Source organism: Aythya marila, assembly GCF_965140915.1.
Source record: "Aythya marila genome assembly, chromosome: 4".
Taxonomy (NCBI): Eukaryota; Metazoa; Chordata; class Aves; order Anseriformes; family Anatidae; genus Aythya; species Aythya marila.
Window position 1 is genome coordinate 52,640,507 of NC_139045.1, and position 12,283 is coordinate 52,652,789.

At 42.1% G+C, this 12,283-nt stretch overlaps 1 protein-coding gene across 2 annotated transcripts in view; it reads left to right on the forward strand.

The window, feature by feature from the left end:
• Window positions 1–12,283, forward strand: part of RBM47 (RNA binding motif protein 47) — a 75,849-nt gene that overhangs the window by 18,329 nt on the left and 45,237 nt on the right. The gene's annotated exons all lie outside the window — the stretch shown is intronic.

The window sequence follows — 12,283 nt, forward strand, 5'->3', positions numbered from 1 at the left end:
TGCATCGCCCTGCCTCGGCAGGGGAGCAGATGCCTGGAAAGCCTTTGTGGTGAGCAGAGCACAAGGCACCCAGCGATGTCTCAGCACACACAGAGCTGCGAGAAAGCTGGCTGGCCAGGCTGTTTTATCAGTCCTACCTGGGATGAGCTGCCCCTTTTGTAAACAACACAAAATGCCTTCCCATCCTGCTGCTGCAGGGAAACCATGTAGCCACAAGGATCAAGTGCAAATGCAGGGCACTTGGCTTAAAACATCTTCGGTCATGTTCTAGCTGGATATAAAATCATTTTTAAAATGAATCATTATGATGAATGGATGTAAAATCAGTCAACGTTATGTTGTTTGAACAAGAGCTGCGTGATCAGGCAGAATTTCTGTTACAAATCATAGAGCAAAGAAAAACCACGAAGCATCAGAAGTTCTTCCTTAGCAAGTCAGGTTAAAAAAATAAAAATAAACAACAACAACAACAAAAGGCAGTCTGATCTCATCTTAAAATTTAAGCTGCCAGAGGGCAGCTGGAAAGCTTGTAGAGTCCGGTCAGTTGGATTATTTATCTCAGTAGCATCGTTTGCAGACATTTGCAGATAACACTAAATATATGAATGCTCACAGTGTTGGTGACTTTCATATTATATTATTTCATATCATCATTAAAAAACCTCTAACCATTAAAAAACTTTCTCACTGTCTCTTACAGCTAACTGGAGGTAAAACATGAGCCAAATGAAAATCTGGCAGAATGATGTGATGAGAGACATGTTGTCAGGTAGTATGACAGAAAACTAATGAATGCATCTAAACAATGAGGGGATCTTAGCTTTGACAGCACAAGTTTAATACACCAAATAAAGCGAAATCTTTGCTACTTCACAGAGTACCAAGATGAGAGCAATTGTGGGAATTCAGCACTCACAACGAAGCCAGTGAAAATAGTACCCTTGGAAAAATTGTCAAGGAGATGAGTTAGCTGAGAGCTGTGCAAAGGCTGCTAAGGCTCAATGAATCCAATAACCAGGAAGAAGAAAATATATAATATTCATGAGATATTAACTAAAATTGAGACTGGACCAAGACAAAACAATATATACTTTTTTCCAAATTTCCAGTCAATTTTAGGCACTTGCATGCTTTGGTTTAGCAACCTGAGTCCCCCGAATGAGCACTCATGCAGGGTGGGTCTGCCTGCGGATGTGCCCATGGAGGGCAGGGGCTGCACTGCGTGGTCAAATTACATCAGGCTCCCTGTGTTGTAGGTGGCTCGGACACCGACTGCCAAAGCAGGAGGGTGGATTTCTACATGTCTTGCTAGAGTATGGACACATTGGTGATTAAATATTTGGGATCACTGGCATATAACAAGCTTTGTGTGAATGTTAATGCTTGGTATGCTCAACATTCAACCAACAAATGAAGTTCTGCAGTGAAGATGTGCAGTGAGCCTGGGCAAAGCTTTTTACTGAATTCCGTAATCCCTTGGGAACAAGCAAGCAAAGCACATGTGTAATTGCTCAGCTTCTGGCTGAGCAGGCTCAGACTCATCAGCCTGGAAAAGAGACCACCGTGGGGGTGAATTGGTTCAGGTCTACAAAATCCTGAGTGGCGTGGAGAGGGTGGATAGGGGTGGGCTCACGGTGTCTTCCAAAGCAAGAAGGAGCAACTGTTAAACAAAGCTGGTAGGAGTTGTTCTCAAAATGATCAGGGGTATTTCTTCATGCAGCACAAGCAAGACCTGTGAAACTCTTTGCCAAAGGGTGTTCTAATTGCAAAAGGTTTTGCACGCACTCAAGGGAAGATTGGGCAATCCTCCTTCCAACTGAAGAAAGATTCACTACTGGGCAAACAACGTCAGGCTCAAGGAGTGCCCTGAGTTGAAAATGGCTGGAGGCTGGAAGAGGACTTGGAGGAAAGAGCATATATGTTTTTCCTGCTCTCATTCATCTCTGTAGGGGTTGCTTGTTGTCGCTGTTGCAGATTACTGGGCTATACTACCCAGATTACTTAGTACAGGGACCCTAAAGATCTGAAAACACTTTTTGCTTGGATGGGGGACAATATTTCTGCTGGTATTCTAGATGAGCATGGCTTGGACAGGTGATTCCATGTGCCGTCTTCTGCTAAACTGGAGGGGAAAGCACTGCAGGAAGTGGTGGTACTGCAGTACCCACAGTGAAATAAGTTGATCCCACAGCTATACCAAGAATTTTTGCAGAGGTTCTGGGTTAACTGGTGACACCAAGTTCTTCTGTTTTCCTCTCAATAAATAAAACACCTTTCACAGCAATAGAGTGCAACTTGTATTGCGCTTGTGCTTGAGAACATATAGCAGAAAACATAATACTCAATAGTTTAAATTAACTTGCTTATCTTCAGACCACCAGAAAAAAAAAAAAAAAAAAAAAAAAGACTCTATTTATCTCCCTCTTTTATACCGCAGCAATGGCTAGCACTTCGTCAAAGCATATTGCATCACTGCAATTGCATTGCCATGAAGTGTGAAGCTGTGAGGTGCTGAGACTTTGAGCAGCTCATTCTGGCCCACATTTTGCAGGTTTATAGTCTGAGCACCTCTATGCTATGATGCAGCATGGTACTAGAAATATATGTTATGAAATGAGGAAGAAAAATCACTCTGATGTTCCCACTGCTTAGGAAATGATTGTTTTTAAAAAGCAAAAAATGTGATACTGCAGATTTTGTGCATACATGAATCCACAAAAAGCATGAGAGTGCGTCAAATGCCTGCACAAATGCATGCAGTCATCAGCCTTGAGTTTTCTTTCTGTAGCTGCAAGTAGTTAGGGTAAGTTTTCATACTGACTTTTGTTTGAGATCAGTACACATCTGTACTGCCAGGCAATACAGCCTCTTATAAAGAGTTCTATAAATAGCATTTGCATTTTTTAAGTTGTATTAGCTGCTGTAGCATTTTTAGCTTTTGTCTCAGAGGGGATAAAGCAACTTATTCCTGATATTAGTCACATTGCTTAAAGCTCTGCTGAAAAGAATTCAGACGCTGTAATGATAAGCACAATATAAGAGCATATCTGAAATAGTACAGCTATGTTGTCTGTAGTGGAATTATGCTAATTTGCTTCAATGAAGAATGCAGGCTCGTTAGGTTAAGAGAAGCTGTCTTGAATCATAATCTGATATCCCAGCTTGGTGGGTTCTGACTGATACATTAATTTGCATGATTGAGCACTGTATCTTTTTTTTTTTTAATTATTTTTTTAGATTAGAAATGTGGGGCATTTAACTTGGGTATTGCTTCCCCTTCTTAGTCACAAGGGAAAAGAGTCCCTGGAGGCACAAGTTTTAACAGAATGTCCACAGCAACACCAAAGGGTTGAAACCTCTTTTTGAGAGACTGATAATAGAGTCTCACCATTTCCTTCTTCACTCGACTGGGATAAAATCAATAGGAAATTTAATTTCTAAAAATAAGCTTCACGGGGATATGTGGGATGTGCTAGCTTGTCCCATTTGGCGCTGCATGGGGCTTGACAGTGATGCTAACCCAGGGCACAGGACATGTTAGACTGTTTGCTGACTAGAGGTAAATCCTGTACAAATACCCAAGGGCAGCTCCAGTGGCTGCAGAAGCCCAGGAGCTTGCAGAGCTCTTGATAACCAGCAGCACCATGCTGCAGGGATGGAGGCAGGTTTGTTTAAACAGTGGCAATTCTTCAGTACAGCTCTGGAATGTCAAATCTGTCTCTCCTTCCTTTCTCCCCCTCATTGCTGTCAGACCAAAGATACATTATCGTGGGTGGGAGATCTGCACACCAAAGGAGTTACAAGCTAACAGTTTATTTTCTGTTCTTTAACAAAGAATACAATCAGCGCCATGCTAACACCCAAAAAGTTGACTAACAGGCTGATGAAAACGAAGTTTCTGTAAGTGTTAATCCGCGTGCCATTTTTTTGCAGAAGATCACTGCAGGCTCTGCAGCACGGTCTGCAGACTGATTCATATCCTGGAATTTCAAGCTAATACATGGTGTGATCCCTCACAACTGTGCCTGGCGCACATTTCTTGAGGAATGCACATGAACGGGGTTTAGCACCATAAGAAAATGTTGATTGACACTGATGATTTGCTTAACCTCAAGCCAGTGAAATTGTATTCAATCTATCAATAAAGTTGCATCAGTCAAGAACTAGAGATTGCACATGAAGAATGGCAGCAAATCCAAGAGGTTTATTTTTTCCTTCCTCTGTGCTTTTATTTGCTTATTTATCTCGGATAGGTTGCCTTCACTTCTTTGCATCTAGGAGTGACATTGTTCCAACATGCCATTGCCTTCGCTCCCAAGAGAAGAAGCCTGGCATGAAGAAACATCTCACCTTTTCCCTAAATGTGTGAAGGGCTTTTCCGTCTCCCTCCTGGCCACAGTAGGAAGAACTGCTGGGCTAGGGGGATGTCTGCCCTCAGTCTGCCCTCACACAGATGCTCAGGACCTGGAAAAAGCATGGCAATAACCATCCTCAACAAGGCTCTGCCAGACCCAATGCCCAGTGGGGGATAAAGTAATAATATTTTATTATATATATACTTATTATATATATTAAATATAAGACTATTTAGTGAAGAAAAAATAAGTGTCCAACTGGAAATTGGCAGACACAGCATACGACAGACCCCAAAACAACTGTAGTGGACTCATTGCTCTTTGTTGTGCTGGACCCATTCTCCAGCATCCTTCAATCAGTCATATTTCTCCACTTCCTATCTGAGTAATCAGAATGGAAACACTGTATGGCCTAGATCCCTTTTTTATTTTAATAATGAAATAGATGATGGCCTTCTGACTTTTCCTAGGATTAATGGTGCTTTCTGCTAGTACTCTTAGAGACAGTGCTGTACTTTACTGAGAACAAAATCTTTAAAAGTTGCCAAGATGTTCGTCTTCCCAAGTGTCACCCCAACATTTCCAGTGAGTAGCCTGATAATGTGAGAGGTCAGATAAACACATTATCTCTCTCAAAACACTCACAGAAACCTTAGCAAAATCCAGTATTATTTGAATATCTAACTTTAATCATTTCACACTGTGTTCTCCTTCAGAGCTGACTGCATATCAAGGGAGGTGAAGATACTATGTGAAAATACTTTAGCAAGTGAGCTGGGATTCCTTCAAAGAAAAGGCAATGCAAGCATAAGCCAGTAATAGCATTTAAAAGCCCACAAGTATGTAAATGTAATTTGAAATACTATCACTGCACAAGACTTCAGGATTATTCCAAAATAGCAACCAAGTTTGGGTTTAGATTCAGACGATAAATTGCACAAGAAAAAGGAAAGTGCAATCAATCATGACAAATCTCATTTTCAAGTTTGCAATACCATTCTCACACTTGTTGACATTGCCAAAATGTTAACATTTTGTTTAGTTTCAGAATTGGATATTTTATTAGTGCTGGGCAACTCTCAGACTCTTGCCTTGTAATCTTTCCCAAGGCATCTTTTAAGACCTTCCTCATAATCCAGTGATGCTTGGAGTGTTGGCAAGCATTAAAATATGATTTGTCATCTCTCTTTACAACTATCTGCAACATCCATTTAGCCCTCTGAATGTATGTTATTTCAGAATGATGGTTTCAATACGTCTATTTTCCCGTGTTTGAGAAACAGAAAAATCTAGCTGCCCATGAGTGATGTGCAGTGCCACAAAAATGACCCAGCTGTGAATGAACCACATGGACAAAAGTTCAATACCCTAAAAAAAATAACCCTATATCCACATGGAATAAATAGAGCTGTGTTTAATCCAATTCATCCTTTCATTTCAGGCATTTAAATCCTCACTGGTTAGGAGACTGCTCTGAATCCGCAAAGCCAAGGATCTGGCTCTGGTACAGATGCAGCTCAACTCAAATGCAGACTCTTGTTCTCAGAAAGGTTTTGTTCTAGCAAAGCAGAAGACTTGCAAGAACAAGCTGAATCTGAGCGTCCCTCTGTCATGTGCAAAGATTAGTGAGAGCAAACTGTGTAGTTCCAGTTTTAATGTAAATCAAATCCAAGCCTGTCAAATGTAAGTTCTAGCCTGCAGGTGAGCCGGACTGAAACCCAGTCAACCGCGAATAGCTGCACCTGTACTTAAAACCAGAAAGCATTTTTTCCTCTGAAATAAATTTATTGAGCAGCTCCCTCTTTCATAATAACAAGGATGGTTCTGTATGTCAGCTTTCAAAGTACAGCGTCTGCATAACCTGAAAGTTTGTGACATGAATTTTGCAGAATCTGGTGAAAGGTTTTTGAATTCTAAAAATAAACTTAGGAGCAAGAAGCATTTTAAAACTTGAATCAGAATCCTGTGATCCTCAGGGCAGATGTATTGGACAGATCACTTGGTGCAAAAGTTGCAGTTTACCACTGCTCTCAGAAAATGCATGAATATGCTTTTTTAAAAAAATATCTTTTTTTTTTTTTTTTTTTTTTTTTCATGGAAAAGCAGATCCAGTGAGTCACTTTGAGCATTAATGGAAGATCTAAAAAAAGTAGAAATACCATAAAACTACTCTGGGAAACTGATACACTGGCTAAATGCTGCAGCTTTCTGGTACAGAACATTGTGTTATTCAGCCCTTCAGCTTTCATACAATAGATGGGAACACTACAAGCATAAAGCATTACTGGTTGTGTGTGCATAGGAGTAAATGATATCTGCTTTTAGCCCTTACCCAGGGAAAAAAAAAAAAAAGTAAAACAAGTTTAGCAACATACTTTTGTTGCACATGTGATGTAGCTTCCATAGAGAGGGTATTGCTGGTTCTCCTAGGCTCCTTTTATGTGAAGATTTTTAGTAAGAGAATCTGCCTTCGGCTATTTTTATCACAAACAGGAAAAAGGCTCATTGTTTCATTTTTCTTGCTGAACCGTTACCCCTCCAGGTCCCGCTCCCCCTCCAGCCCTGGCAGGAGAGAGTCTTGGTCCCCCCCAGCCCTCCCTGTTGCCTCCTCAGTGGGAGGTCATCAGCCTTGTTCTCCTCCTCTGTGGGGTCCCCGTCCCCCTGCACCCACCATCACCTCTCTTTCCTCACTCTGGTCAGCCCCCGCAGACGTGTCACACCCCATTTGCCTCCCCCCCTCACATTTGGACTTTGGGCTCTCTCTGGATGTCCCCATAGTGTCCCAGTTCTCAGTAGTGTCCCACAGACAGGCCCATCAGCTTTCTGCCCTCTCATCCTTGCTGTTCTCCTCTGTGAGCTACCCTGGTCACGAACACGGCCCTCAGCTGGGCTGCTTCCCCCTAGGCATAGTTTCTTTTCTGATCTTTAAACCTCTCACCACTTTCAGCAGAGCCTCTGGCATGATCTGCATCCTGCCAGTTTGCCCCAGGCCCAGCTCCATCACACAAGTGTTTTTCTACCAGCTTCCCTGTTTTTCTGTGCTTGGCTCTGTTGGTCTCTTACCTCAGCTCTGTTCCCCTTCTCTGTGGCTTCCAGCACCCAGAATAGTGGTGCCAAATGCCTGGGTTGAGAGCAGGTGACACACCAATTCTTCCTACACCCAGGGACTAATTGTCGTTTCTGCTATGTCTTTTCAGTACACAATTATTCACTTTTCTTTGGAGCCCATGGCAGTGAATTCTGCATTTACTGCCTTCTCCATCCGATAGCCATTCAGGAGGTATTTTCTCCTTGTAGATCACACAGTTTCTCCTTTCTCACAAACACTGCTGCGTTTCATTAGTTGGCCTTCCAAAACACCTTACTTCACCCCAGGAGCTGGGTTACACCTTGCTATCTGTCCTTCTCCTCAGAAATTACAGTTTTCCTCTGATCTCTTCTCCACACAAGATGTTTTCCCATCTCTGCTCCACCTCCCTCTCCAACTACCACCACGCTGTCAGCAATTCACAACTCCTATTCCTCCTGAGCCACTCCTGTAAATCTCTGTGATTCCCTATTAATTTTTCTCCAGACAGTTATCGAGTCCCTGTCTCCAACTTCCCAAACCTTCCTCATCTTTTCATGGTTGGCCATCAAACCACTGTAGCCACATTGCTGCCTCTAGGTACCATCCTGCCTTCGAGATGTTTCTGCTCCAGGAAACCTCCTTCCACCTTGGGGTTCCCCAGTAATCCACAAACGTCTTCTGCTTTTGCCTTAAATTCAGTGATGAGGTGGATGTGTTGTAAGAAGCATCTGAAGCATCTGTCTACTGAAGATATTTTTATTTATTTATTTATTTTTCCTGCTTGGAGCGATTTAAGAGCTAAATAGTAGCTTCCAAATATTTAAGCACAGTCCTCAGAAGCTGTCCTCACAGAGATCTGTATCAATATCTCTGTCGAGATTCTCAGCAAAGCAAATAAGAACAAAAAATATTTCATTCATGTGCTTGGCAGTATGTGCTGGAAAGGCTGATTCAGTCCCAGCTTTTCCGTTCAGCTATAAAATCTCCATATGCACTATCTTCCTCAGCATTATTTTTAAATAGAAATATTACTTATCTCCTGGGGTTCATTCAAAGCAACAAACTGCACTCATGGAGTTTGATTAAAATGTTCCATGTATTCAAACGTTAGGTGCAGAATTAGATGGCAAAAGTTGCCCAAATTTAACAATGGATGCTAGGGACAATGCTAAGAAGACTGCTCACCACTAAAATGTGCACAGGCTAGTTTCAATGCCAAGGTTAAAGCCCAAGAAAATAGAATTAAGGCATTGTTAGCAACATATTTTGCTCATTTAGTATGAATTCTTGCTCCACATACAGAGTCCAATCTGCTACATAACTAGAAAAATAGATAGATAGATAGATAGATAGATAGACAGACAGACAGACAGCAAATGCATTTAAATACAAGTATTCTCCTTTAAAAAGTAAACAATTTCATTTTTATATTAATAGAAATATGGGAAAAAGAAATGTCCTGTACCAACCTGTAGCTTATAGTTATTTCATTGATATGCATAATAACTGTATTTAACAAAGTAATTAATGAAATCCTTAACTGATATGTAAGTGGAAGAAATCTGTCTTCCTAGTGTTACCCTTTTAAGGAGAATATTAATAAAAACACTATGCTGATATTAAGGTTGTTAATTTTTTCAAACTTTTACACTTCCTAAGCAGCAGTCACAGACATCTGTAACTACTCTGGCCCTGAAACTCTTTTTTTCTACCTTCATGCCTGGGAGCACATCCCTGGAGCAAACAGCACCTGCTGGGAGGGAATCCTTGCGGACTCCATGCTGCTTGCTGCAGGCGTTTTGACACTTCAAAACCATAGGGCCCTGGGCCAGGTTGGCAAAACATGGGTTTGCTGTGTTACACGTGGATTCAGCATCTCCCCTGGAGCAGGGCCACCCCACTGGCTTGCTCTCGGTCTGCTTGGGCAGGCACAGGGTCTCTGAGGTGCGCCAGGAGCATTTCCCAAATCACACAGATTGACTGCCTGGCACGAAACCCAGCCAACCAGCACCATTGAAGCCTGATACTGAGGTTCTCCTAGTTCAGTAAGTTATACCAGGGAAAAAAACAGAAGCAGCTTAGTTGGGGAATGTTTGCACTTACATCAAACCCAGGGTGAACACGTCTGTGCTTTTGAGCCATTGCTTTTCTAGCATGGTTCTTTCCTAAGTGTGACTGTGGGTGGCACCATGCAATGCAGCAATACATGTAAAAGCGGTTGAACAGCTACAAAGAAGGGAATATTTTGAAATATTAGTCTGCAGTATGAAGTTGCTAAATCACTAGCATGGAGTGTTCGTACAAAACACCGATAAAGTAAAAATAGGCAGCTCTCAAGAAATGGATGATAAGGGTTTGAAATACCATTTTTACAAACAAAACAAAACAAAACAAAACAAAACAAAACAAAAGAAAGAAAGAAAAGCTACAAACAAGGGAATGAACAACAACTGTGGGGAGAGAGCTGTTTTTCTGAATACAACAACTTGTTTTTAGGGAATTAGCCTGGTGTTATATGATTTTCTACAAGCATTCCTCATTCTTTGCTAGCCAGGTATTTAACAAATGAGCTCTACTGAAAGTGCTTGCAAACATTTTTTCCTATCAACGTTTAGCTTTCCTGTGAACCACAAGCAAGCTTTCTAACCTATTTTGTGAACTTTGCAAGGCCTGTTCCCTCCAAGTGAATAGGGATGGCTGAAATCTTGCCCAGTTAAAGCACTAGCAAAACAGCTCTGTGATCAGCTAGCAGAGACATTTTGTAAATAGTTCCCTTGCTATCTCTTTCCTCTTATCATTGGGGGGAGACTTTGTCTGGCCAGCACTGAGGTCTCATTCTGCAATAGATGAAGACCTACGGGGCATTTTGCTCTGAAAGCTCAGCCCAGAACACTAAATTAAGGACCAACGGGAAGGTATGGCATGGCCAGGTAGGATAGACATCCAGCCAAAGCTACAGCTGGAGAGGTGTCCTCATGCATGCCACCTTCAGGACAATGCTGAAAAGCCCTCTCAACTCACACCTCGTATCTCTGCCATTTTCCTGTACGATAAAGATTCTCCAAGACTTGCAGTGATTATTTTTCCCCTCCCACCCATTTCTCTAGCAGCAGGTATTGGCAGTCCCTCTGCTCCAGAGGAGGGGATGCAGCTCTAGTCAGAGGCAATCGGTGCAGCTCCAGCATCTCCTGGGGAGGTGGTTTCGTAAGGCAGGTTAGGGATGGGTCTGAACATATTCCTCCCAGTACTGTGTGCTCAGACACAGGAGGTTCTTTACTGGGAATATAAACTGTTCAAAGCCTCTGCAGCAGCCCCTCTGGGTCTGCCTGTGCTGTCTACCAAAGCAAGCATTGCCACGCAGGATGAAATACAAATGCATCTGTTGAAAGGGATCTGGAATAAAATTAAATCCTGCCTAAGATTCGCTGAGTACTGTAGGGAAGAAATTTCCCCTTCTGTTATCTGATCCCCACATTATAGTTTTGCTGTTTGATCTGTTGTTAGGGCTGCTAACACTTTGCAAGTAAATTGATGTTTCATTGAAAATGCTTTTTTTCCAAAAGCTTGTGAAATTTAGGTGCTTTTTCAGTTTTAATATCTATCTCTTTTACTTTTGTTGCTCCCAAGTTAGCCTGAGGGTGTATGGTTTCTGTACTAAACTAACGTTTGACTTTACGGTCCGCGTGTTGTACAATCCAGCACCTCCTCTTTTTGTGGTAAGTAAATATTCAAGTGTTATGGTGCCCTTGAAACCTATGCTCTGTGACAAAGGTTGCACAGCGAGGAGAGAATGAAATGCCAATTTTCTGTGGGTCACAGTTCCTTCTGTCAGTGGTGCGTTAATCAGAAACTTGCCCCTGGTTATCAGTGAAAGCATGGTGTGGGGAACTTTGGACCAGATGACACAGGCAGACTGAGCCTCCTGAGAAGCATCCACCTCTCTCAGAGTGCTGGAGTAACTCCAGTGTTGTGAAAAACCCTGAAAGTGGAAAATAAGGAGAAACACGTTAGACTCAGGTCGGCCAGAAGCCGTCTGCATTTGTTTGAGAACACAGGCAATGTATACCTGCAGGTCTCATTGCAGGCTGTGTGACCTTTGCGACATTATTTTATCTCATCCTGTCCAAGTCTGTGAAGATCCAAAGGTATCAACACTTCAGGGAAATGCCTCGCAGTGGTACTTCAGTCCTTCATGTTCGCAACTTGCCTTCAGACCAGTACTCTATAAAAATTCTACTACTGCTCTTACTTTGTTCCAAAGAAATTTAAAACTCTTTGGTTTTGGATGATTTTTATTCAGAGGTTAATCTCTGAAAACTAGAGAAAAGGTTTCACAAGCTTACGTGAATGAAAGACTGCATTTTCACAAGGTGGTAGTTGTACAAAGGTACATAGGGAAAATACTTTTTTCTTATTATTATTATTGCTTGCACAACAATGAAATAATAAAAAGTTCAGTTTCTGTTGTATTATATTAGCTTGTCTACAGGGGCAGATCTAGTGGGAGGACCCATCAAGTTATTATCACCATCCTGTTTGTCCAGGGTGACAAAATACAGCTTTAGCTGTATCATAGCAGAGCCATCACTTTCCTGTGGTTGCTACATCAGGCAGCTGCGACTGGTTACTGAATTTCTCTGAAGTCCTTTTGCCTGCACGGGCCAAGACTATGCACAATCTGCGCGGCCCTTCAGCCTGCAAAGAGCTAGCAGGCATTGCAGAACTATTTAGCACCTTGGAAAAGTGAGCACCTATTAGCACCTTGGAAAAACCCCAGTACCAGTGTGCCTCTCTTCCACTTCCAGATCTTATTGCTGCTGCCTCAGTTTCCAACCCTGCTGCAGAGTGGGCCAGCAGC